Source organism: Callorhinus ursinus, unplaced genomic scaffold (genome assembly GCF_003265705.2).
Source record: "Callorhinus ursinus isolate GAN/ISIS: 27379988/994484 unplaced genomic scaffold, GSC_fseal_2.0 scaffold49, whole genome shotgun sequence".
In the NCBI taxonomy this organism is placed as follows: Eukaryota; Metazoa; Chordata; class Mammalia; order Carnivora; family Otariidae; genus Callorhinus; species Callorhinus ursinus.
This window is the reverse complement of record NW_027397111.1, coordinates 6136825-6162998: the sequence shown is the minus strand read 5'-3', so window position 1 is coordinate 6162998 and position 26174 is coordinate 6136825. Positions and strand designations below refer to the sequence as shown.

The 26174-nt window shown below is 49.6% G+C and overlaps 1 protein-coding gene across 3 annotated transcripts in view; it reads right to left on the bottom strand.

Moving 5' to 3' along the window:
• GALNT18 (polypeptide N-acetylgalactosaminyltransferase 18) overlaps window positions 1–26174 on the bottom strand; it is a 356353-nt gene that overhangs the window by 20922 nt on the left and 309257 nt on the right. The window lies entirely within an intron of this gene.

The following is a 26174-nucleotide window of genomic DNA, read 5'->3' as shown; positions in this document are numbered from 1 at the left end:
TGGGGAGGGTCCAGGGGGGGCTTCTCCTTGGGTAGTTGGCAAAGGGAGCACAATCCAGTGGGCTTCACATGATTTTTCTATTGCAATGGACAAGAAGAAAGCCCTTTTACATCACGATCCGGGATAGTCACTGGTCCGCATGTATAACTGAGACAAAATTTTCAAGACACGAACCTTAGTCTCACCATATGCAACGCAATATGATATTTTCTATTCTATTCTTTCCCTGAAAAGCATTGGTCATAAATGTTTAAATTGATTTCACCATCCATAGTTTAAAAAAACATGGCTTGAATCCATTACTTGTAGGTTTGCTGACTTCCTCCCTCCATATATTTCATGTAAGACACTGTGCTTGGCCTGAAGATACAGAGCAAAAGACCTGTGCCAGGCTTGGGGAGTTGAGAGTCCTGTGTGATAGGAAACATGTAACTCATAATTTCCATCCAGACTAAGACTGTGTAGAGCAAGGGTCGGTTAACTTTTCCTTAAAGGGCCAGGTGGCAAATATTTTTGGCTTTGCAGTGTGTTGGGCGGTCCCTAAGGCCACTCCCAGATTTGATGATTCATTAGGACTCACAAGACTCTGCCCATATTTGTACTTACGGTTATGATTTCTTATAGCAAAAGGATACAAGTCCTATCAGCAAAGGGAAAAGGCACATAAGGGCAAAGTCTGGGGGAAACCAGGTGCCAACTTCCAAGAGTCTTCTCCTAGTGGTCACACAGGATGCGCTTAATTCCCCCAGCAAGGAACTGGGACAACACAGGTGGAATGTTACCCACGGGGAAAGCTCTTACAGACTCAGCTGGGTTTTTATCAGGGCTGGTCATGTAGGCAGCCTCTGCCTGGTACATACCAACATTCCAAACTCCCAGGGGCAAAGCAGGTGTTTAGCATAAACCGTATTTGTACAGTCTGGTCAGGCACAGTGAGCCACTCTTATACATCTGGGAATGGGGGGAACCCTTCTGAAATCCAAGTTCCCAGATGCCTGTCAAGGGCCAACATAGTAAGCAGGCCTTTCAAAGGACAGCAGTCAGGCCTGCTGCATTAACTCTTTCTTGCACAGAGGGCCATACAGTCTGAAAACTCAACTCTGCCATCGTAGCATGAACATAGCTAAACACAGTAAATGGATGGCTGTGTTCTGATAATACTTCATTTACAAAAATAAGGGCTGTGCATGGGCTGTAGTTTATTGGCCCTGGTCTAGAGGAAAGCCACATGACCTTTGACCTTGCTCTGAGTGACAAGTCTTAGGGTCTGTGAGCTTTTCTCTTCATATTACTAAAGAAATTAACACCCCCACTTATGATTAGGCCCCATGGGCAAATCGGGATACTCTATTTCTTTGCTTGAGGTTAGAGTTAGGGTGGGCCCTCTTATTATCTTCATACGTTAAAAAATTCTTACTGGTAAATATCTTTGATTCATTCCAAATGAGAAAATGAAGCATTTCTTGTTTTAGTAGAAGAGGGTGGTTGACAAGGACTTTTAAACACGAGTGCAAGACATAAAAGAGACGGTGGGGTGAAAAAGGCAGTGCAGGGAAGGAGGTAAGGGGTGGTCCTTGGGGGGCATGTTCTTCCTGGCCCTTCGTGGTCCAGGGAGGGCACGAAGAGGCAGGCAGTGTCACCCTTCAGACATAAGAGCCTCAGGCCAGTGTACCAATGAAGGCCCCAACAGGAAACACATGGCTCACTCAAGGTAGTGGAATCCAAGGAAGGTGTAATAAAGGCACAATTCTCCATGGTGTGGGTAGAATGTGAGGGAACCACAGGGATTGTACAGTTCCCTGAGGATCATACCATGGAGCTGTTACCACGCCCACACCCAAGGGGATGAGAGAAGATGGCAGTTAGGAGAATCTGTAAGAGAAAAGTTATGGAGAGAGGATTGACTTGCAAGAAGGCTTCAGGGTGGAAGGGGTTTGGGGGTAATGGTGAGCGGTGGTGAATAAACACCACAACTTTACTCTCCCCTCCACGCTCCATTCTTCTGCTAGATCGGCCCATTGGCAGCACCCAGCTGGAAGCCAAAGAGCGTGGGAGCCCATCGAAACATGCCATAAAGTCAGCCTCCTCAGGCAGAAGGAGAAGGGTGGAGAGTGGATCTGGAGAGACGAATAGGAGGCACTCAGATAATCTTATAAGTTACCAGATTTGGTGAATCCATGGAACTAGGCATTAACCTACCAAGATGACTGATTCTTCCCATAATAGAGGTGAAGAAGCATAGTGATCAAAATTCTGAGCCTAGGCCGAATGTGGAATGCTTAGCTTCAATGTAGAAAGGTGACTAGAACACAGAGGCAGAGGGGCCTATTCAACTCCTCTTGGGAGAGAATACGATGACCAGTGGGGCTTAGGAAGCTGAACGGACACGGTTAGGCATCTCATCCATCCATCCACCATCCATCCATCCACCCATCCAACAACAATCTCTAAGTTGAGATCTGAGGATAACAGTGATGAGAGAGCCATGGTCCCTGTCTTGGAGTATCCAACAGCCAAGTTGGGGAAACTAACATATCAGGAAATAATGGCTCTAACCACACTAATGTGAGCATTTTTTCGGCTTCCTCCACTGGCCTCTCCCGACTCTTGCTACTTTGAAAATAGAAATAAAAACTCGTCACCTCCAGAAAGGTTTCTGTGAATATGCAAAAGCCTGGGGCCTCAGCTTGCCACACAAGTCTCCCTCCAAAAAGCGCGGAGCGGTTTATGCCCTTGGGTGCAATGCACACGCTCTCTCCTCAGGACACAGTGCAGCGCTTAGTCACCCTGCTTGCCAGGACCCAGATTTCCTGAGGTTCAGGAGTGTGGGCTGCCTGACAAGGACCACCAGGAAGCCAGTTACGGCCACCCACCCCTCCCTTCATCCCTATCATCAGGGCCTGACTCTGGTCTCCAGGGCAGGCTCTCTAGACACAAGCGGCTGCCCAGGTAATAGCTGAAATCAGTTTTGTTCACTTAGCTTTTCGGAAGTGCTTGGGGGAGACTGAGAGCCTCGCGTGCACTTACTAGCTGGTACGGCTGTCGTTGGATCTGCGTATAGCTCCAGAGTTGGGGCAAATCCTAATAGGGACAGATAGTTGTTTGTTATTGAAAAGCAAACACCAAAGTGCATCTTGAGGGGAGTAAGCACGAAGCTGGCGATCAGAGAGAGATTCGGCAGAGGATGCTCTCCAGTTGTCCCTTGGATGCCTCAGAAGTCCAGCCGGCAGGGGACTGAATTGGTAAATGGCCTGAACTCAAAGGAGGGGACAACGTTTCCTGCAAGATGCCCCACGTTTAGTACCAGGGGGGCTGGGCTTTCTGAGTCATGGGGAACCTGGAAGGTTTCAGCAAGAAATGACTTAGAACTGTGGTTCCCAGAGAGGGGCAGTTTTGCCAACCAGGGGGCATATGCAATGTCTGGAGACATCTATGGCTGTCACAATGGAGGGGAGGGACGCTGCTACTGGCGTCCAGAGGGGAGAGGTCAGGGACGCTTGCTGCTCAACCTCCTTCGATGTACAGCACAGCCCTTGCACCACAGCAAAGAATTTTCCAACTCCGGCTGCCCAAGGGTGCTGCTGTTGGCCCCTGCCTTAGGCGGCTAACAACAAAAGTTGTGATGTGTTCAGCTCCTACTCTGGGCCAGACACAAAGTGATGTACATGCCTTATCTCTACTGGATCCTAAAACAACTCTACGAGGCAGGGGCTGCAATGACCCCCATCTTGGAGATGGGGAAACTGAGGCACGAGACATGAGGTAAAAGTCTCACAGGTGGAGCAGCTGAGATTTACCCGGAGGCAGTTTGACTCCAGAGCCACACCTGTGACCTCTCACCTCACTCGCCTACTTCCCTTGGGTCGCTGCAGCACCAGCAGCCAGGCCAAGGGGTTGAGGCCAGGAGGCTGGCTTAGGAAGCTTCCCCGTGGTGATGCCCTTGAGCTCTGAGAAGGGCACTGGGACTAAGGAGGCAGCAGAGGGCTGGAGGGGCCTGTGCCAAAACACCTGTGATACAAGAAGGTGGGAAGTGGGAGGCAGCCGGAGCCTGCCTGGGGATGTTTTATAAGCCCCTGGGCGTTTGGGGGGGCATATAGAAAAGACACCCCGACCACTCGGCTCCTCCTCAGCTGCAGATGACTGACCTACCCATTTTCCACATGCTCCCATTCACCTCGGCAGGGCTACCAACTCATCTGGGTGCTTCATTCTGATGCTTGCAAGGAAAAGAGAAAAAGCCCCTGCAGGTGGCAGAACAAACGTGTCCGTGTCTTGGGGTTTACACCAGTGGAAGTCTCTATCTCAGGCCGAGAGCAGTCATGACGAGTAGCTGAGCGGGACAGGCAGCCGGGAAGCCCACGGTGCCCCTGGGTACACACTCCTGCCCTGGGTCACGCAAAGACCCCCAGGGTTGGAGGTGCCCTTGCTCTGTCACTTCATCTCCTGGATAAGCAAGCCCCCCCACCCCCGCAGGATGCAGTCGGACCCCTGGCCAGAGCCCTGCCGGTTGTCCTCAGTACCCCTTCTCTACCTGGCAGGTGTGGAGGTGGGACTGCCTCCGCCAGAGACTGGGTACAGCCTTCCACAAGATCTGCCCGTCACCCATATCTGATAGCACCACACAGACAGAAGCTGCCACAGGCCAGTAGAGCTGCCTCCGGAAGGGAAGGGGAGAAGAGAAGCAACACAGTTTCGTACACCTGTATGCTAGCTACTGTCCCTATCTGTGGCCACCTCCCAGTTGTAAGGATAAGGAAGCAGGCAGGGCGCCAGCCTGCCTCGTACAGGGCGGTGGGGGCAGAGAAGGAGCCGAGGCTTGCTTTATTCAATCTCAATTTAGAGTAGTGACTGTGACATCTGTAACGTGTGCTAGAAATGGGCTTTGTCCTCTTTACCAAGAATGAGCTGCTAGCCCTTCTGCAGATAGGGCAGGCTGATTTAAGTGTTTGGTTACTGGTCATTAACCCCTTGACACAGAGGTTAGTTACAGCGCTGAGGGCCGCAGGGCACCGATGCTAAATCAGGAGTGAAGGAGAGTCATTTCCAAAATGATCTTCTGTTCACTAACCACAGAATCAGGTACATTAAGGGAAGGAAAACATTTATAAACATTCCTGTTTGCCAGAGCTGGGAAGGAGCACCACTGTGGAAAGCAAGAGCCCCAGCTCAGAGCTCCCCCTTGCGAGCCCATTTCCCTGGTGGAACCGGACAGGCTAAGTACCTGAGCCCGCCAGGTGTGTGTGGAGCAGTGTGTAACAGGCACTCAGCGCATAGCCAATAGACGATCCAGTTTGATTCAGCAAACACTCCTTCGTGCCCACGAGGGTGTGGCCTGAGCTGGGCACCAGGGAGCAGAGAGGAGCAAAACATGGGTGCCCCTGGGGAGCTGGGTGGGGAGACAGCCTTCCGAAAAGGGAAGAGAAGTGCCTCACGGCCAGGCTGAGAGCAGAGTCAGAGCAGGTCAGAGTGCTGGAGGGGCTGGAACTGGGGTGATGTACTCTCCCCGGCCCTGGTCTGTGAGTGAGGAGTTTCGAGAACAGCCTAGGAGGAGTGTAGTGTGCCCAGATAATGGCGTAGGGTGACGGACCGCTGTCAGAAGGGAAAGGACAAACAAAGGCAGGGCGGCTTGGCACTACCTTGCCATTTTGGGGGAAGAGAGTGCCCCCGGGGGTGGGGAGATGAGGCAGGAAAAGCAGCTCGGGGCTTAAGAGTTGATAGCATCCTGTGACTTCAGAGGGACTGTCCTTCCACCCATCAGCACATCCGAGGAATTCCCAGAGTCTTCTGAGTCATAACCACCCAAAGGGCCTGGAAAGCGAACTGGGGCTAGAGGTGACACAGCCCCTTCCGTAGGCCGGTCTGGGGGACAGGGGAGAAAAGTGAGCTTTGGACCAGGGTGCGGTCTTTGAGCATAAGACTGAATAGAAAAGACTAAGTGAGGCCTGATTTCTGCCTCCCACTGTGTACCTGGGCAGGACGGCCAGGCCAGCAGCCGCTTGGCACCGTTGCTGGGCTTGGAAATTTTGACTTAGATTCTTAGCTCATGTGCTTCATTCTGGGCCTCGTACCCACAGCAGAGGTGTCAGCCATCTCTCTACCACCATCTCTGGGGCTGTTTGCCACCCAGCCAACCCAGGCAGCAACCCGAATCTCCCACCTTGTTCTGTCTTCTCTTCCCATGTCATTCTGAGCTCCTGGTGTCCCCTGGGCTCGGTGTTTCCCTTGTCAGCTCCTCTGTCCCAGGAGAGAGCCAGGGGGTGGGGGCCATCCTGGGCTTCCTGCATGGAAACTGAGGGCTGAGCAGGAGGGAATTAGCAGCGAGAGACCAGAGACAAACTGGAGAAGGCAGCTGCAAGGATTTTTGATGCTGACAGCTTTATTTGCTTTCCTGTAACAGCATCTTGCTTCACTCTGGCCATAACGGTAGGCATGTTTCACCGTCTACCCCATTGCCTTGGCCTAGGGTTTGGTTCCAGGATGGACATGTTGATCCAGTCTGGACCAACAAAAGTCCTCCCTCAGATTTTCTATTTGTGCAAGCATGCTAGAAGGCTCTAGGCCCAGAGCTACTTGCTGCCTTCTTCCTCAGGTAAATCAGGGAAGCCTCTTCTGCTTGAATATGAGAGAGACTAAAGTTACATATGAAGGGAACCATAGCCAAAATGGGAGGGAGGACAGGTGGAAGGGAGAAAAGAAGAGGAGGAGGAAGAGGAATAAGGAGAGGGGAAAGTAAAGGAAGAAAAGGGAAGACAGGAATGCAGCAAGCTTCATTCCTGCCCCTGGATCCAGCCCTGCCTGAAGCTGGAGCCAGACATGGCCTTGTCAGTTACATGAAAGAAAAGCTTTTTTGCACGTAAGTTGGTTTGAGCTGGGTCTCTGTCACTTACAACTAAGAGTATTAACAAATATAGAATACCCAGGAGACCTTTCAAGAACGCCAAAGGGAATGAAGTAAAAGGATCAAGTCACAGTGGTCTTTAGCTACAGGGTGAATATAGGTGCCACGTATGTATATGCTTTATTCAGTTATTATATAAAGCAAGTCACTTTTTTAAATAATAAATTACTGGTTTGTGAATGTCTGATTTTTTTTTTAAGATAAAGAAATATCTCACTCATTTGCAGGCTAGTATGCTTTCTCTAGTGGATGAAAAGCCAGTGAGCCTGGAGGTTCACACAGCCTTAGGAAGCCCCTGGGAGTGGGCTGAGTATCTGAATATCATCTATCATGTAGGTAGGTATAAGAGGAGAAGCTGAGAACTGCAGATGAAAGGAAACTGGGTTACAGGAAAGTAAGATTGGCGTGGCCCAGGATGCGACAAGGAGCAGGTGCCCTGGACTGGGATCGCTGGCTGAGCAGTCTCTCTGCAGCCTTCTGTGTCTGTCTCTAGGGAGCAGTGCCTGCCCACTGCCCAAGCCTGGGCATTAGCTGCTCATCCCCATTCTGTTGCTGCCCTTCCCCTGTTCCTCCTGCTCTCTGTACATTTCAGAACAAGATAAGAGGGTGCAGAGCCAGGGACTGGGGCAGGCAGTTGTGAAGAGGCAGGAACAGGTGTCCTTGCACTTGGCCTACAATGTCTAACAGTGACCCCTTCTCTGAGAATGGCTCCGGCCAGGGGTGGGCCCCAAATAGTCTGGGTTCTGTGACTCCACCACCTGCCCATGGGTGAGAGTGGGCTGTCAGGGGGCCAAGAAGCCTGTCTCCTCCCAGGAAAGACACAGAGATGAGGCAGTTCTGTAGCTGAGACATGTGTAGCTCGAGCGGATCCATGACCTCTTAACTGCTGAGGCCCCTGGAGCTGCCCCCATTCCTGCCTTCCCCCCCACCCCCCCTGCGCTTGGCCCCGTTGACCCTCCTTTGGAGTCTATGCAGTGAATCACCCGGGTTTTCTGTAATAGGCCCCACCCTTTGTTTTTAGCTGAAGCTGCCCAAATTTGTGGCAGTTTTTGTTGTCGATAATATGCCCCCCTCCCCTCGAATGCACAGACACGGCTCACTTGTTCACTGGGAAGTTCACAGTCTCGAAGAAATATCAGACACCAGCTATCTGGCTGTGGGGTCCAGTTGGGTTCCTATTTTGGAAGGCACTGCTCAGAGCCCTTCATAGCTCTGTCTGCTCACTGACAAACAGCTAGGATGGAACAGATCCTGTGCACTTGGGAAAATGCCCTGGCATTCTTCATTCCCCAAACCACAGCTGTCTGCCAGCTCTGCATCAGCTTGTGCTGGTCAGTGCATGCTCCTCAATGACTTGAACAGGCTGATTCACTGCTCTGTCCTGTGAAGCCCCTCCTGTGTCCTCCCCCCCCCCCCCCCCCGTCTGAGCTATTACATGTCCCTGCATCGTTAGTGTCAGACTTGGCCACGTGCCTTTAACCAATGGGATATAAACAGGAGAGACATGTGCCATTCCCAATCAGAAGCTTGAAGAGCCATCACGTGACCTACCACAGCGCTTTTTACTCTCTGCCACTGGACTGGCAGTGTCCCAGAAAAAGGCAAGATGACACAGAGCTGAAGCTGAACCATGATGACCACAGAGCATGAGTAAGAAATAAGCATTTCTTGTTGTAAGTCACTGCGATTTGGGGACCATCAGCCTAAGATGAATGATAAATTGATACTGGATGAGGGGTGCTGTCAAATTTTAAAATACGGGGCACTGACTCTGGGGCCAGAGAGTGGGCAGGGAGGGACCATCCCCAGAGGCTGGAAAGATGGTGACCTCTTTTACGCAATGGTGAGGCATTTGGCGTAACTGTTGCCTGCAGTCACTTGGTAGACCGTGCTTTAGATCAAAAGCACTCCTTCGTTACTATTGGCTGCTTTTGACAAGCCACTGCAAAAGGAAGATAAGGTCAGCAAAGACTTGACCGAGAAATGTTTGTTATTGTAAAGCCACTTGGATTTCGAGGTCCTCTGTTACTGGAGCATAACGAAGCCTGAACTGACTGACACGACCATTTTGCTATGCTCCCTCACCAAGCAATCACACAGAAATAGAATCACAGAATGTGATGCATGCTCGTAAAGAAGACAACAAAGGACTTGGAAAACAGGTACCAAGAAAACTTGATCTAGTGCAGGGAGGGGAAGGAGTTGACTCTAGAAAGATTAACTCTGGATCCGAACTGCCTAATTTAAGTCCCCCCCACCCCCCACCATTGTTCATTAGCTGTGTGACTACAGATGATGCCCTTGGCCATTCATTCTTTCAATTTCCTCATCTGTCAGAGCAGGCGGTCAGAACAGTACTTACTGCACAGAGTGGTCGGGGAATCGTATAGCCTGAGGGCTGGTTAGTGTTAGCCATTAGTACTGTTTTTGTAACATGGGTCTCTTCCACCAGGTTACCAGTTTCCTGATGGCAGGAACCAAGCTTGTCTTGCTCACTATTGTATCTCTATTGTCCAGATCACTGCTTGACATGTGACATGTACTCAAAACACATGGGCTGATTAAGTGAATGTACTGATAAACTATTCCAGGGTCCTTGAACTCCAGGTTAGAAATCCATCCAGGCTTCCTCCGTAGTGCCTGCTTCATGTCCCTTACTCTAAGACTCTTCTAAGCTCTCTCCTCTGTTTTGGACCAGAACCTTGGACAACACCTTCCATATGGCCTTGTGGATTAATAGTTTAGATGGAATGGGATTCTCTCTCGAGGACAAGATTCTCAATATTTGCTCCCAGGACACAGTCTGTGCCAGGTCTAACTCTAACCTGGCCCCATGAGCAATGAGAGGTCTCAATCATTTGATGGCTCACCACAACTGTTATCCTGCACTGAGTTAAGAAGAGCTTAGAATGTTCCCAGGGAGATAGAGAGACGGGGGGAGAGAGAGAGTATGTACGTAGGTGTGTATTTGACAGAGATTTTAACATATGAGGTCAGTAGCGATCTGGACTCACCAGCAATCTCAGTGATCGGGAAGATGGGGGAAAGAGCGTGTTATTAAACCTATAAGTTAAGATCGAGTAGGGAGAAGTTAGCTCAGAGAATTCGACCTCATGTGGATGAAATATTGCTGCCTGACTGCAGTTTGTAAATGTAAATCTCGATGGTGCCTGCTCCCCAACACCATCTCCATCTCTACCTCCTTCTTCCCTGAGAAGAGTAAAACCTGCTTTACTGGGGGAAAAAGGTCCCGCTCACGACTTTACGGAATGGTACGGACCTCAGACAGCAATGCCAGATGGACTGCACTATGATGGAGAGAAGTGTGGGAGACCGAGGCCACTCTTTTTGGGATTCCTCTTCTTGCACACCACAAGACAGGTGCTCAGTAAATACTTTTGGATGAACAAGTGAACAAATGCATAAGTGAATGAATGAAATAATACAAAATGGACATGATAAGCCATTGGGATATGTTATAAAAATGGCCACAGATGTTCCCCATCCTTGCATGCCAACTCTGCTTCTGCCCTTTGAGGCTGGGCTTGGCCGTGGCCTTGTAGTCGACTGACCCCGGGCAAGGACAACATTTTCACAGCAAACGTGATGCAAGCAAAGACTCATACAGTTATGCTTGCCCTTTCTTGTGGCTCTTAGAAACCCCCGTCAGGGCCCTCATGTAAAGAAGTCTAGATTAGCCCGTTGGATGATGAAACACACAGGCCCCAGAAGCTCCCTCTTTCCAGCTGACAATCAGCCAACCTCTGGAAGCCGACTCAACTAGCTGACCAGCAGTTGGCCACAGATGCCTGATCGAGCCCAGCTAAAACTAGCAGAAGACAGGGCCAGTCCAGCCCAGCTCAAACTGTTGACCCTCAGAGTCTTGAGCTAAACAAATGGATAGATATATCATAAGCCACAAAATTCGGGAGGTAGTTTCCTATCTAGTAAAAATGATACAGGTAGCTCATTTCAGAGGTGTGTTTGTGAAGTATAAGGCACAGAGTAGAGTGTAGGTCCTCAGCAAACTGCTGCCCCCTTTCCCCTCCTGATTACAGAAAATAATTACACTAGTGATATTATTTAATGAGCTCTTATTGTAGGTCAGGGATGCTAAATGCTTTACAAATACGCTTGTTTCATCCTCAAAATAACCTTGGATAAGTGGAGTATTATCGTCTCCATTTTTAGGTGAGAAAACTGAATTAGATAGAGGTAAATGAATGCATAGCAAGTGGCAAAGCTGGGAGCTGAACTCAGGTCACCTGGTTCCAAATCCAGCTCCCAGGCACTACAACACCCTGCTCCTTACTAAAGAAGAAAAGGAAGGTTCGATTCTACCCCTTCCCACCTTCGGCCCCCACTCCTAAAGTGCTCTTTCTGCTGTGCTTTTGCTTATGCTACTCTTTATCTAAGTTCCAGGTGCAGCTCCTCCTCCAGGAAGCCTTCCCTGACCCCTCTAGGTCACCATGACTCAGCCCTTTTTCTCCCAGGCAGCTGGGACTCTGATTCCTTCCAGGGTCAGAGGGGAAGCTCCATGAAGCTCTGCTGCTTCTGGACCGATGTGATGGGGATGGAGTTCTGTTGCCGTGAGAGCATGCGAATGGGTACTCTGTGGGGCCCAGAGTGACTGCAGTGGCTGAGTATAGGGGATGGGGTTCCCTAGTCTCATTCCGCCATCCCTTTCCTCCCAGCCTCCCAGTTCCCATGGACCTACGTGTGTACATCAGATCTAACTTTCGTTGTCTTGGGGCGCCTGGGTGGCTCAGTTGGTTAAGCGACTGCCTTCGGCTCAGGTCACGATCCTGGAGTCCCAGGATCGAGTCCCGCATCGGGCTCCCTGCTCAGCGGGGAGTCTGCTTCTCCCTCTGACCTTCTTCCCTCTCATGCTCTCTACCATTCTCTCTCTCTCTCAATAAATAAATAAAAATCTTTAACTTTCGTTGTCTTTATGGGACTTTGTCACCCTCTCTCAACTCCTGATATGCTCTGTGCTTCTTTCCTGGATGATCTTCCTTTGCTGCCCCCGCCCCAAGCCTTCCCCAAATGTCTACCGAAGTCCCAGTATCTTTCAAGGACAGTCCTTTCCAGTCGAAAGCAACTTCTGTCCCCACCACACATGGCTCTTCCTGGAGGATGCTGCCACTCTTGTGGACTTTGAATCTGCTCATTCTTCCATCAGGGACACAAGGCAGAGCCAATTCTCCCCTCTCCCTACAGCAGCACCCCTTCCACACCTCAGCCCTCCATCCGGGACAGGAACATCTCCTCCTTGGGCATCAGCCATCAGGCCCCACCACGTGCTGCCCGCTTTGTGCTTCTCACCCAAGGGCTTCCCGCGCAGTTTGCGGTGCCCACTCCCTCCCACCGGGCATCGCTTAGGCCGATGAATGGCCCCACCTGCCCCGGGGCCTCAGTTCTGGGGAGGGTCACCTGCGCTGCGCTTCAGCTGCCCACATCCGGATCCCAGCTCTTAGTGCCTGGAACTGCTGTACCCCAAACCTTATCCTCCACTGCCCTACCGCCCCCAACCCCCTATTCGTCACGATTCCTCCCTCTCTTACTTCCCAAATGCCTGCTCATCAACCCAAGACCTTCTGAATAATAACTTTTTTTTTTTCCCTTTCCTCCCCTTTATCACCTTCCCAGCCTCTCCACGTTCTTGGAAAGGCTGCACCCAAATTCCTTCAACCACCCCCTTGCCAGCACCTTCCATTCTTTACTTCCTTATTCCTGCTGCCTTTGATACCCTGTAAGCCCCGCCTCTGCAGCCCCTTTGCCTTCTCTACACCCTCTCCCTGGATGCTGGGCACGACCCACGAAAAACTGTGGAACTGGGCAAATTAGAGCCTCCACAGACTCATGGTTTTCAGCTGTAGCCGGGCCCCGCCACCAGGCACTCCCCACTAGGCCTTCTGGGGGTGCCTGCTCAGTCTCTGAGCCACCCCCCTTAGCAGGGTGTCCATGCCTTCGCTACTCTGGAATATAAGCAGAGCCGCCACGCTTGACTTGCAGTTCAGCCTGCAAACTTGTTCCCCTTGGACCAGCCTCCACCTGCCCTTGGGCCTCAGAGGAAGGAGCTCCTCCCCTGCAGTCCAGGGGCCAGCCCCACTGGCCGTGGACCCCATCCTCTCCTGTTCTTGCCCCTTCCCCACCCCCAGAATGTTGCTTCATTCTCTCCCCACGTATCAGACCTCTTTCTCTACAGACTTCCTTCCCTCAGCCTCAGACGCGCTGCTTTATTGCAAATCAGAATACACACCTTCTCTCAACGCCACACCCCTCCTAGTAGCCGGCTTCTTTCCATCCTTAACTAGCAAACTCAGGGTGGGGAGAGGAGTCTAGGCTCGCTGGCTCCCTGTCCAACTCGCCTCTCTGGATGGAGGCCCTCTACCTACCACGTCCTCCCAGACGTTGCGTGACCTCCACGTACTCCGGAAACACACCAACGGCATCGACTGTCCTCCTTCAGGGGTAGGTGCCAGCTCAAACCCTGCCGCCCTAGAAACCCTCAGAGCAACTGAGAAGGGGAATACGGGCTCAGTCCATTTTGTGATCCTCACTTAAAAAAGGCTTTAATTTTCCATGAATTCAGTCCTTTCTCTATTTAATATATAGCTGTTGAGTACCTATAATGCCCCAGGCAAATTGACTGAGTGACTTCTGAGCAGCTCAGGATATTCCGAGGAGCGAAAGATACTGCAGAGACATAAATGTGTTCTGTAGGCTCAGTTCTACAAGAATTAAGACCAGCAAGGCCCTTTTCCTGCAGAAAAAAATGTTATGAAATTTTCCTTTTAAGCGTGTCCTTCACCCAAGTCAACCTCCACTCCCACACGTGTTCCTGCATTTAATAATGTATTTTTGAGCAAGAAAAAAAAAATAAGGCAGTTCTAGTGATTGATTTAGAGGGCCCGGCTTTGCTGAAATTCCCAGTATATTAACACAGTGCTAACCTCAAGTACTCCACTAAAGCTTTGTGCTGGCAGGACTAATGCTCAGCAATGAGCAGATTTCAGAAAAAGCAGCTGGGACAAAGGCAGTGTGGTGACAATGAAGTTAGTTGGAAAAATCAAATACAAGAACCCCTTTATGCCCATAATACATTCTGAACACATCTCCTTAGGAAATTTCTTGAAATACACCGGCATATCCTTAAGGTGCCCTGGTAGAAACACCATTCAGATGGCCCCACTCAAGGCCACTAGCCATTCCCCAGTCCTGGAGCCTGTGTCATACGCTCCTTCTTTATTGCATTCTCAGCCAGGGGTGGTATGGACCTCCTCCTCCAGGGCCCCCTTGGAAATGCATGGGGATGGTTCGGTCCACACTGACCCTACTGCTGGTCAGAGTCCGGGGAAGCTAACCATCCCGCACTGAGAAGGACAGGCCCACATAGTGGAGGAGAACTGTCCCACCCAGAAACAGGAGCAAGGAGCAGCCAATGACGCAGCTTGCCACTTGAGGGCCGGCCTTTGTGCAAAGGGCAGCAGAGTGCACACATCAGCTCTGGGGAAAGCTCCCTACTTCCTGCTCCAAACTGAAGGAGGAAGAGCCTTTGCGGGGTGGGGGGTGGACACTGTACCGACGCGGTCCAAGAGCAGTGTGTCTCCTGAGATGGAAGGCTTGTAACTTATACTCTGTCCCTGGCTCACTGCTTGCACCCTGGGCACTCCTGCGTGCAGTTCCGTGGGACCCTCTCAAGTGGAAGGGTGAGTTGCAAAAGGATTTGCGGAGGGGGGAGTCTATGCAGCCCTGTCAATAGGAGAACTTTCTCTTGCCTGAGGGTTGAGTCAAATGGGAAGGCAGGCCGTTTCCGTGTGCCAGCAAGCATGGGGGCTGGAGAGGCCTCAATGGAAGGGCTCTCCTTCCCTACTCCTGTCCAACCTGCCCCATAACAACTGGCCCTCATCAAGAAAAATACACAGGATCTGGCTTCCAACCCAGTTGGGGAGGGTATACCTCTCCAGCTCCCATTCCCAGGTCCCCACGAAAAGATACTGGGTCTAAAAGAAGAGACTACAGATCCTGCCAGATCTTATCTTCACTAATAATAACTTACATTATTACTAAAAATAATAGCAATTGCAGTATATTGATTGAGGATTTACAGGGTACCAGGCTTGGTGCTGTGCACCCTGTGTATTTCTCCACTTAATCCTCACAAAACCTCTATCAGATGGATGTTTTTAACTTCATTTTACAGAAGAGTCAGGCTTTGGGTGAAGGCCGATGAGTGGCAAATCCCAGCTGAAGGCCGATGAGTGGCAAATCCAGTGTGGCTGGGCAGGCTGCTAGGAGGTCTTTGTCAGGAAGACTACCTTCAATTACTCAAAAATCCACCAACTTGATGAAGAGATTCCTGCTCTGTGCCAGGCAGTGTGCTAGGCTCAAGGGATACACTGGAGGACAAGCAAGTACCTGCCCTCAAGAAACTTACGATCTAGTGGTAGATCGTAAGTTTATTTGTTTAACAAGTAGACAAATTCATGACTAACTGCCCACTGTGCTTCTGATCACATTTATCCGTATACTGCAAGAGCTGTGAAGCAATCGGACAGGTGCAGAGATTTGAGAATAACTCATGAGAGCACCTGGGATGGGGTGGTCTGGAAAGGCTGCCCTGCGGAAGTGGACTTCGGCTGAGACCTGAAGGGTAGGAAGTGGGGAGAACTGGGGGCCTTTGGATCTGACGCTTTGCTCCTGGAATGTTGAGACTAGATGTCTTCCAATGCGGAGATGGTTGCCCCAGTTCCTCGGGTGGAAGGTGGAATCCCAAAGGCCAGAGGCACATGTAAAGAATCCTTATGCGTCAAGCGAGAGCTGACCCACCTGTGTTCTGGGTCGGAGCCCCGGGTGATGGGGAAGGGCAGTGCCAGCCAGGTAGTATTTTCAAATTCCCTTCAGCCTAGTCTCAGGAACCTGCCATAGTCCCTTCAGGGAGGAAACTGCAAATCAGACTCAGTTTTCCTTTAGGTCCTAAGGAGAAGAGCATGCCTGGTGGTGGGCTAAATCCTCCCTCCCCTATATGGTCACCGCAGCCTTTCTTCCTCCAGCAAGCACACTCTGAACACCTCCGAGGTGCGGGCCTTCATCATGCCACACCATGGTGGCTAGTCCTGTGGCCAGAGAACTTCCTGAGAGCGGAGGCCACAGAGCTGATGAAACCAGAGAGGCACTCCTAAGTCATGGCTCCGAGCACGCGCCTGGCTGCTGGGCCACCAGGGGCCACCGCTTGGTGATCCTGTGACCCTTGACAAGTTACATAACTGCCCCGAGGCCCAGTCTCCTCCCCTGTACAGATGGAGTAACAGCAGAACCCACTCCCCAGGGCTGCTGAGAGCAGTCGCGGAGATCATGCACACAGAGCATTTACAGAGGTGCCGAGGAGCACTAAACAAGAAACGTAGGCTGTTGTCAGTATTATTATCTCTAGGCAGACTAGCGAGCTCTCAAAAATGCTGGGAGGCTGCCCTAATTAGAAGGAAACCCACGTTACTGAGCCGGATCCTGTGCCAGGCTTGGTGCCGGGTGCATTTGGGTGTGTTGCTTCATTTAAACCCCAGCCTCCATCCCATTTTACTGACCAGGAAGCTGAGGCTCGGAGCGGGGAAGTGATCTGTCAGAGAGCACAGAGCCAGGTCCAAGGCTGGATATAAATTCGGCTGCTCTGATGGTGGTTCAGTGACCAGCCCCCACGCCAGAGGCCTGAGAAGCAAAGCTCTCCAAAGGCCAGGAGTGGAGGGCAGGCGGGAGGGGCAGGTCCCTGGATGGTGAGCCACAACCATTTTCCCCAGGGCTGGCCCACTGTGGTGACTGCTTCTCCCGGGCCTGTGGGAGCTTCATAAAAGTCATGCAAAACTCACTGTTTGCCACTCTAATTGTGGAGTTTGGACATGAAGTGAAGAATGTAGCAGGTGGAATGAGTAACAAATCAAGCGGCTTTTTTTTTTTTTTTTTTTTTTTTTTTAGCACCGAAGCTTCAGGAACAGGGCAGAGTTCCCCTGACTCTGAGAGAGTAGCTCACCGCTGCGGCACCAAACATCTGTGTGCTAACATCCCCATCGGCACCTCCCTGTGTGCCTGCACCACCCCACTGAGCTGATGTGTCGGCTCTGAGTGCAGACACCTAAAGGGAAATGGAGAGGGGCGGTTTCTGGAAGCAGGGTGCCGAACTGGCTGGCGCTCACCCACCCAGGGCGGGGACAAGCTCCAGGCTGCTAGCCGTGGGTGGGTCCAGTGGCTGTCTGTGATGGAGAAGGAGCCCTGTGATGGGTCATCTTGGCTGTGCCTTGGGGAAGCATCTAGACCCTAAGGGTGGCAGTGCCGGGAGAGAAAACAGCACCAGGTGATCAGCCTGCTCTTCCCAGCTGTGAGCCCCTTCTTCCACCCTGGGAAAGGGTGCTCTTGCCTGTGACATAATTGCACTTAGCATCGTGTTCTGCACACTACGGGCCTGCACCTGCCACCCACTGGGGTGGGGACTTGGGCACATCTTTATGTCTTTGAGCCAACATCTTTGGGAATAAGGTGGCAACATGACTTTAAGATGAAATGAATTGACACCTGGAAGGGGTCTAGGGAGACTAACACATACTAATTATACATATGGATATATAAATATAAATATAAATAAAATGTGTCTATTATATATAGATATATGTAATATATATTATATAAATATAATGTATATTAATAAAATAACATAACAGCCTGTAGTTAAACTGGGTTTGAAGTTACAGATATTTGAGGTAAAGAGAAATTAAGTATCTTGTCCCAGGTGACATAGCTCATAAGTGGAGGGTCAGGGTTCACAGGCAAGTACCTGTCATGGGGCCCAGGACAGGCTAGGTCCTGTCCTTTAGTAGGGCTGTATGGAAGAAATGAGATTGCAGGCTGGGTTGAAAACAACGCCTTCACTCCTCACTGATGAGCAGACACAGAGGGCGGTGAGCTCCTGAGCCCTGGGATGCAGGCAGATAACATTAGGCACCTGGTCTCCAAGGATGCTCCCAGGGCTGCAAGGATGAAGGGAGCCACTCCAGCCCCGGGGGTCCTGGGTCGGTGGGTCGGTGGTGCAGGGGTAGGGAGGGATGACTGCAGATGGTCAGCCCTCCTCATCCCAGCCTCGAGCGTCACACTTTTTCATACTTGGAGAGGCCGCCCTCGGGATGACATTGTAACACCTGCCATCACATTCTAGGCACGGGGTTAGGTGTGGTCACATTAGGCCATTAGAGCCCTGCTAGTAATTCAGCTAGAGGTACCACTTAATCTGCTTCCTGTGGGAATGATGGCCCTGGAATTATGAGATGCCACAGCTCAGAGCCCATTGAATAAAGACATGCAGATAACCCTCTATGGCTTGGGCCCCGAATCATGCAGAGCTGGAGGTGTCAGCTGAAGTTTCAAGACTGGTTGAGGCTCCCCTCAAACTGTAGCCCCATGGGGGCACCGTACCAACGCTTATCAGCTGCCGCTGCACACTACAACCACACACGAGGAGGCGCGCCAATGTCATCACATCAGAACCAAGAAGTAAACTCAAAGAAGTTTTCCAAACCTTACAGCCACTCAGTGCCAGGCATTCTGATGGACTTATAAATAAGATCCTAGAGCGGTGGCGAAACCTCCCACAGATCACAGAGAAGTGGCTGGTGATCTAAATTCTTGGCCACAGAGTAAAACTTTCTCAATTGTCTCTGAGATGTTCCTCGAAAGATCTGGGGGGTTTGTGCACAATCCATGAGAGGCCTCTGATGCTCCATGCATGGCCAACAGAAGCACGAGGGGCCGGGAAAGGAGACCTGGCTCCGTTATAGACCCAAATGGGGATGGGAAGTGTTGTATGTATGTACAGCCGATGGCGAACTTTAAAACACGAAGAAGAAATTCCAAACCATTCCCAAAAGCAAAGGTACCAAAGTCCACCTATAATTTCATATTTTTCTTACTTTTAGTACACATACGACCTGATCTACCGTGGCATTTGTCTCTGCATAAAACTAGAATACTTCTTTCAGCTCAACTCTAATCTTCATACTTCGAGTCAAAATGCACTTCCTAAAGCACAACATGGTGGCTTAAGTACTTCTAAAACTTTAGAGGGAATTAAAGATCCTTGCATCTTCTTTCTTCTACAATCATGAATTTAGCTTCCCATAGGAAGCGTACTGTTTTCCCCTGTGCCTTCTGTAGTCTGGAAGATGCAGGCAGGGAGAATGGGAGAAGCCCCCAGACCCTGCCTTGCACTGTCCACCCTGCTGGGCTCCTGAGAAGCTGGTTTGGGGCGGTAGGTTGTATCATACAAACTGTCATGATCTAAGTCCCTGGCTCCCCCTCCAGACTGGGACTCCTCCAGGTCCAGGGTCTGGGCAAGGATGCCTTTGCCTCTCCCAATTCTTGGCATAATGTAACGTTCAGGGCCTGTTTCTTGAATGAGCAAATGAATGAGTGAGTGAGTGAAGGAGTGATTGATTAAATAGTCTGTGGGGAGACCCCACTGTCGTATTTTTTCCCAGCAGAAGAGATTTTCCAGGCTGTTACACTAATGAGGGCTAATATTCTCAGTTATTTTGAGGATAGCTTGAAATTTGCTGCTAATTTAAATAAAATGGTTACATTTACTCATTAACCAATTAGCGTGCTTCCCAGCAGCTTCACCTCACTAATTTGATTAGTCACACCACGCTTTCTCTTACTCAGGGCCTTCTCTGCCAGCTGAGAATATCACAACTGTATCAGAGTCAACTTTTTAAACAACATGTAAGCAGAATCTCTCAAAGGGTTTAAAGAGGGACATGAACCCAGCCCCTCTTTCTAGCCCACAGTGTTTTTTGGCCCCATTGGGCCCCACTATGAGTTGCCCTATGACACCATTCCTATCACTAGAACAAATTTGTTTAAGGGAAATGAAACTTTCTAAACCATGGGGCCTTCTTGAAAGACAGCCTGTCATATGTTTGAAGAACAAATGAATGAAACTGGAGGAGAAACCAGAAGCCATAATACAGGCACCCTTCCTAGCCCTGTGTTTGCCAGTGACCGGCAGCAGGCCTGGGCTCAGGCCAGCCAGCTCCCATCCCCAGATGCCATTTTCTTGTTTTCTTATTTGTCGGAGGTAAAACGGACTTAGCAGATATCTAAGTTTCTGTGGCAGAGAAAGGCTTCCCGGGCATGTAGAAAACCCTAACTTCCTACATCCTTGGGGGCGAGCTGGCGGGGCCGTATGATTGGCTCTGGTGAATCGAACGTGAAGAGGAAGGGATGTGAGGCACTTTTCATCTGAGGTGTGAAAGTCAGATTTCCAGTCATACTCCTCCCCTTTGGGGGTGCTGTGGGTGGAACCGTGTACCTGAGAAATCCATATGTTGAAGTCCTAACCTTACCCCCACCAGTACCTCAGAATGTGACCTTCTTTGGAAATAGAGTCACTGCCGATGTAATTCGTTAAGTGAGGATGAGGTCACACTGGAGGAGGGGGGCCCTAATCAGGCATGGCTGGCATCCTTATAACAAGGAACAGAGGTGTGCACATTGGGAGAACACCACAGGTAGGGAGACTTGTGCCGTCACAACTACCATTCTTGGTGACCAACAAATCCCAGAAGCTAGCAGAGAGGCCTGAAACAGATCCTTTCCTTGTGCCTTCAGAGGGGGCACAGCCCTGCCGACATCTTGCTCTTGGACATCTAGCTTCCAGAGCTGTGAGACAATGTACTATTTCTGCTGCTTGAGACACCCAGTCTGTGGGCTTCTGTGGTGGCTGCCTTAGGAAATGGTACAGGGGCAAGTCCCCATGGCCAGACTGTTCATCTGCAAGAGGATCTGATATTCACTAATGGCCTGGAGAGTTCTTCCACCTTTAGCCAACTTTGTGAACAGAGGAAGAGAAATATCTCACACCTGGAAATAAGGCAAACTGGGAGAGGAGGTGGTCTATCCTTTTCACTACCATCCTGGGGCACTAACAAGCCCACCCAAGACTATGCAATTTTCCAAGACAATGTGCTTGACTTTGCTATTTCCTTTTTTTTTTTTTTTTTTTTTTGCTATTCACCTTTTGATTAATACCCAGACAGTAGGAAGTTAAATACTAACATCCAGATTTCTGCCTGGGTAGTAAAGATCATACTAAAGGCTATGATTTTATTTGCCCACAGGGCATTAACCACTTTGGTATCCAATCTAGCAATCTTATTCTAATGCTCTTTTTTAGAAAATGTCTGCAGATCCTGAGCTCCTCAAATGCTCTTAGTACCTGCTTAACCTTCTTACTAGTTCCCTTATGAATGAATCAACTAAGTTTTTGTCACGTGTTCATTTTAACTTGTTTAAGAATCACGTGTTACTTTTTTGAATTAACAAAATAAACTTGTTTGGTTAATGGCAAAGAGTTTTGAGGATTGTTTATTACCTGATTGATACAGATTCTTTCTGGTTTTAAAACCTCAAATAGATAAACTTAGAAATTTGAAAGTAGGAAACGAGGAAGGGAAGTGACTCTCAAGGTCAGCAGGATAAATTAGGCTACTTTGCTGTCCTGCCTTCTCGACCTTTCTCTTCCTTCACTGTTCTTGGCTGTGGTTGGCTGAAATCCAAGGCATGCAGCTCAACTCTGGCCACACATGTAATTCTTAGGAGAGAGAAGAGTTCAATTCCCAGCTCTGGTGAAGACTTGAGGATGAGAAAATAGAGAATAGTTTGCCTCCAGCAACAGAATGGGAACTTAATGAGGGCAGGGACTTTTGTCTGGTTCATGACTATTTCCCAGGGCCAAGAATACTCTCAGGTACGTGATGGACTCTCACTGATTTATGAATTAAAAAGTCATAGAATTCTAGGGTGGGAAGGCCCTTAGGGATTTCTTAGCTCAAGCATCTACACGATATAGGAACCTTTCATAATGCCCCTGGAGCTCGCCAAACCCGACTTGGACATCTCTGATGATGGAGAGGTCACAGTATCACCTGAGCCAATGACTGGGAAGAGTTTCCTTACACTTAGCCAAAAATCTGTGTCTTTATAATTTTGGAAGTTTTCATGTTCCTCTTAAATCTGCTCCTTTCCAGGCTAAACAATTCCCATTCTCAAGGACATGGTCCCGAGTCTCTACCAAACTGGTAAAATAATAGCCAATATCTAGGAAGCAGTTACCGTGTCCCAGGCTTGTTGTCTCAATGCTTTATGTGCACCGATTTTTTAAATTCTTATAACAACCTTGTAAGATAGGTACTACTATCATATCGGTGAGGAAATTGAGGCATAAGGAAATTATGACACGTACTCAAGGAACCTGATTAGTAAGTGGTCTGGCTGGGATTTGAACCCAGGCAGTCTGTTTCTTGATCACTATATATTGCCTCATCATTTGCCTTTCAACATTTTCAAGCCTCCTATCACATGTGATACGTAGGGAGGAATGTGTGAGTTTTCATGGCAGAGGTCAGGAAGATTGTCACCCGGGGCTGATCTCTACTCCCCAGACAACAATGGGAGGTGCCACATTGTTTCCCTGGAGCTAGAATCTTGAGGACACATATGTGGTGCACTGCACAAGTACACGTGGCAGTCCCATCTGTGCACACGTGACCCTCCCTGGTCTCTCCTTGGCCTCTGTGGCCATGGTAACAAGAGAGATTCTGCTGAGAGCTAGTTGCCAGTCAGGGGAAAAATGTCCCTGGAAATACATATTGAGGGTCTGATTTGGACCAAGTCTAGGAGATTCAGAGACTCCTCAGGGCCTATGTTTGCCCATAGTCCCCTTATGAGGTGTACCCTGACCTCATACTAAGGTGATATCCCTGAGCTCCTCCTTTTCTCATCCCCCCCATGAGCCAGCAAAGTTCTTAGGGGCCAGTAGATACCTGTGGGAAGGTTTCCCACACAGAAGCTCTGCCTTATCATCCACCGCTTATCCCCTGCACCTGTGTCTCTCTCTGGTGGATGGATGAACTCCCCCAAGGACACGTAGCCCATCTCCAGAGAACCCCATTCTCTCAGGCTCCCTGGGCAGGCCAGACTCAGCACAGTCCCTACACCACCCCGTTCTGGGAACTGTGTTTGATCTGAGGTCGGTCTCCAGCCTCCTGACCTCTGGGCACTAACAGTTGTGCACCCCAGCTACAGGCCTGGTGGGAGAGGGTAACTGGACCCCCATGTTCCCTGCGCAGCCCAGTCGCACGACGACTGTGGCTTTGAGGAATGGGGAGGGGGACGCAAGTCTTTAAGACCTGCTGCAGACCTACATCAAGAAGCTGATTCATAAAGCACCAAGGGAAGGCAGCTCCCAGCCATCCTGGCAAGCACAGCACAGACTCACAGCTTCCCAGGCCAACAGAATTTCAGAAAGGAAGAATTGGAGGTAAGTGGATAGAGCTGGCAGAGCGGGGTCCAGAGCTGGCCAGCCCAGCTTTGCCATTTGCAGAGAAGAAGACAGGCCCAGATGAGACGAATCAATGGTGCTAGGGACCAGAGTCGTCATTACCTTTGGGTAGAGGTATTGACCAAGAGGAGGAATGAGGAAGCCCAGTGGGATGATGGGCTCCATCTGGATGGTGTCTACACAGTTGTCTACAAATGTGGAAATTCATTGAACTGTACACTTCAGATGTGTGTACTTTAGTGTAAAATCATATCTCAATAAAAGAGTGAAACAAAATAAAGGTCCAGGGAGGGTTAAGGTGACATTGCAACTGTGTGGCAAGACGAAGCCTAGAACTCAGGCTTCCTGAAGCCCCTCCTTACCCCTACTCCACTGCATTTTTGCTGCCACAGAAACCCAGTGATGCTCCATTAGTCTATGGGTAGGCTGTGACCAGGGCTGGAATCCATGGCACATGGTGCATGAAGTTAAGGAAAGTCATTTCACTGTGGGCTGGAGCTAGAATCTTGAGGGCATATATACTGAGCAAGGCTTAATGAGCAATAATGATAGTATAGTACTATAGCAATATTATTAGCTAACACTCACTGAACACTTACTATATGCCAGGCACTCTTTTAGATATTTGACATGTATTAAATCTTTACAATAACCTTTATGCTATATACCATCATTAATCGGTATTTTACAGAAAATAAAATAGGCCCACATTTTAAAATCCTACCCATTTAAAAACTTGGCAACTAGAGAGTGTCAAAGCTGATATTTGGACACAGACAATCTGATTCCAGAATCCATGCTCTTAACCACAGGACAGACGGCCCCATATTGAATTATCAGCAGCTGGGAGACTGGCAGGCTTTGCCCAGACTGAAACCCACCATCCCACAGAGGAAACACTCCACATTTGCCCGGTGGTCCAGATAAGCAACAACCCTGCAGATTTCCACATAGATTTGTTAAAAGCAAGTTCATTCACTGTCTCCTGGGCTGCAGGCATTAATAAGCTGGCAGGGAATTTACAAAAAGACCAAACAACTTGTGACCTGGCCACCTTGGCCCATACTCAAGAACAACATGGGGATCTTCTGAGCTGAAAAAAACTCAGGTGCCCAACTGCATTAATAATCAGGGGGATGCAAATTAAAACCACAGTGTGCTATGACTCTACACGTGCCACGATGTCTATAATTTGGAAATAATACAGATTTACAGAGAATACTAAATGGCGGCAAAGGTGTGGGGAACAACAAGAACTCTAAAATATGGTTGATGGGAGTAAAAATTGATATAATTAATTTGGGAGACTGTTTCACTGTATATTGGTTGACCTGGGCTGTCACAACAAAATGTCACCGGCTGGGTGGCTTAAACAATAGAAAGTCATTTTCATACAGTTTTGGAGGCTGAGAGGTCCAAGATCTAGGTGTTGGTACATTAAGTTTCTAATGAGAACTCTTTTCCTAGCCTCCTAACATCCTCCTTCTTGCTGTGTTGTCACGTGGCAGGGAGAGGGAGAGAGAGGAAGAGGAAGAGAGAGAGAGAGAGAGAGAGAGGGACAGAGGGAGAGAGAGAGACAGAGAGACACGGAGCTCTCTGTGTCTCTTCTTATAAGGACACTAATTCTATCAGATCAGGGCTCCACCTTCATAACCTTATTTGACCTTAATTGCTTCCTTACTCCAAATACAGTCAGGATTAGTGTTTCAACACATGAATTTTGGGGTGATACAATTCGGTCCATAGCATTCTGCCCCTAGACCCCCAAGTTCATTTCCTTCTCCCGTGCAAAATATATTCATTTTATCCCAACAGCCCCCAAAGTCTTAAGTCATTCCAGCAACAACTCTAAAGTCTAAAGTTCAAATATCATCTAAGTAGCCTCTAAATCAGATGTGCATGAGGCTCAAGGTGTGATTTATCCTGAGGCAAAATTTCTCTCCAGCTGAGAGCCTGTGAAATCAGATAAGTTATGTGCTTCCAAAATACAATGGTGGGATAGACGCAGGCTAGACAAGCGTCTTCCAGAAGGGGGAAGTTGGAAGGAAGGGGGTGATGGGTCCCAGGCCAGTCCAAAACCTGCCAGGGCTAATTCCATCAGATCTCAAGGCCTGAGAATAACCTCTTTATCCTGACGGTCTTGCCCTCTAGGCCCACTGGGGTGGCAGCATCACTCCCATGGCTCTGTGGACTTGCTTGTACCTTGGGCCCTCTGGGGTGGCACGGCCCAAGCCGCTCCCTGCTTTGTTTGGTCCCACTCCCGAGGCACTGGGCAGGGCCATCCAGGCCCACTGAAACCAGAGAGGCAGGCCCACTCTTTGAGGAGACAGCCTTGCCCCTGGGTCTGGGGTGGGGGGGCCTGGCAGCCCTGATGATCTCTGAATGGCCTTCAGTATCATTCTTCCCTTTTCTTGAGGAAGAGGGCATGTTCACCTGTCCTGCCTTGTGAAAGCCGAGAAGTCCACCAGCCGGCCTTCATTCTGTCCTGCTCTCTCTTTTGTTCAGGCTGCCAGTTCTCTGCGGGTATAAGCCCATCTCAGTTTATGGCTTTTACTGCTGAGATGGCCGATTGAGTCCATGAATCCCACCATGATCTCTTAATCAAATTGTTGTTCAGCTACACTCAGTGTTCTCTTCAGAACAAGCTTTCTCATTTTTTACAATATGGACGGGCTGAGTATTCTCCAAATCTTCAAGTTAAGGTTAAATGAGGTCATAAGGGTTGAGCCCTTATCCAATGGGATTAGTGTCCCTTCAAGAAGAGATACCAGAGAGTTCACTCATTCTCTCTCTCCCTGCTGTGTGAGGACACAGAGAGAAGGTAACCATCTGCAAGCCACAAAGAGCCCTCACCAGAAACCAAATCAGCCAGCACTTTGATCTTGAACTTTC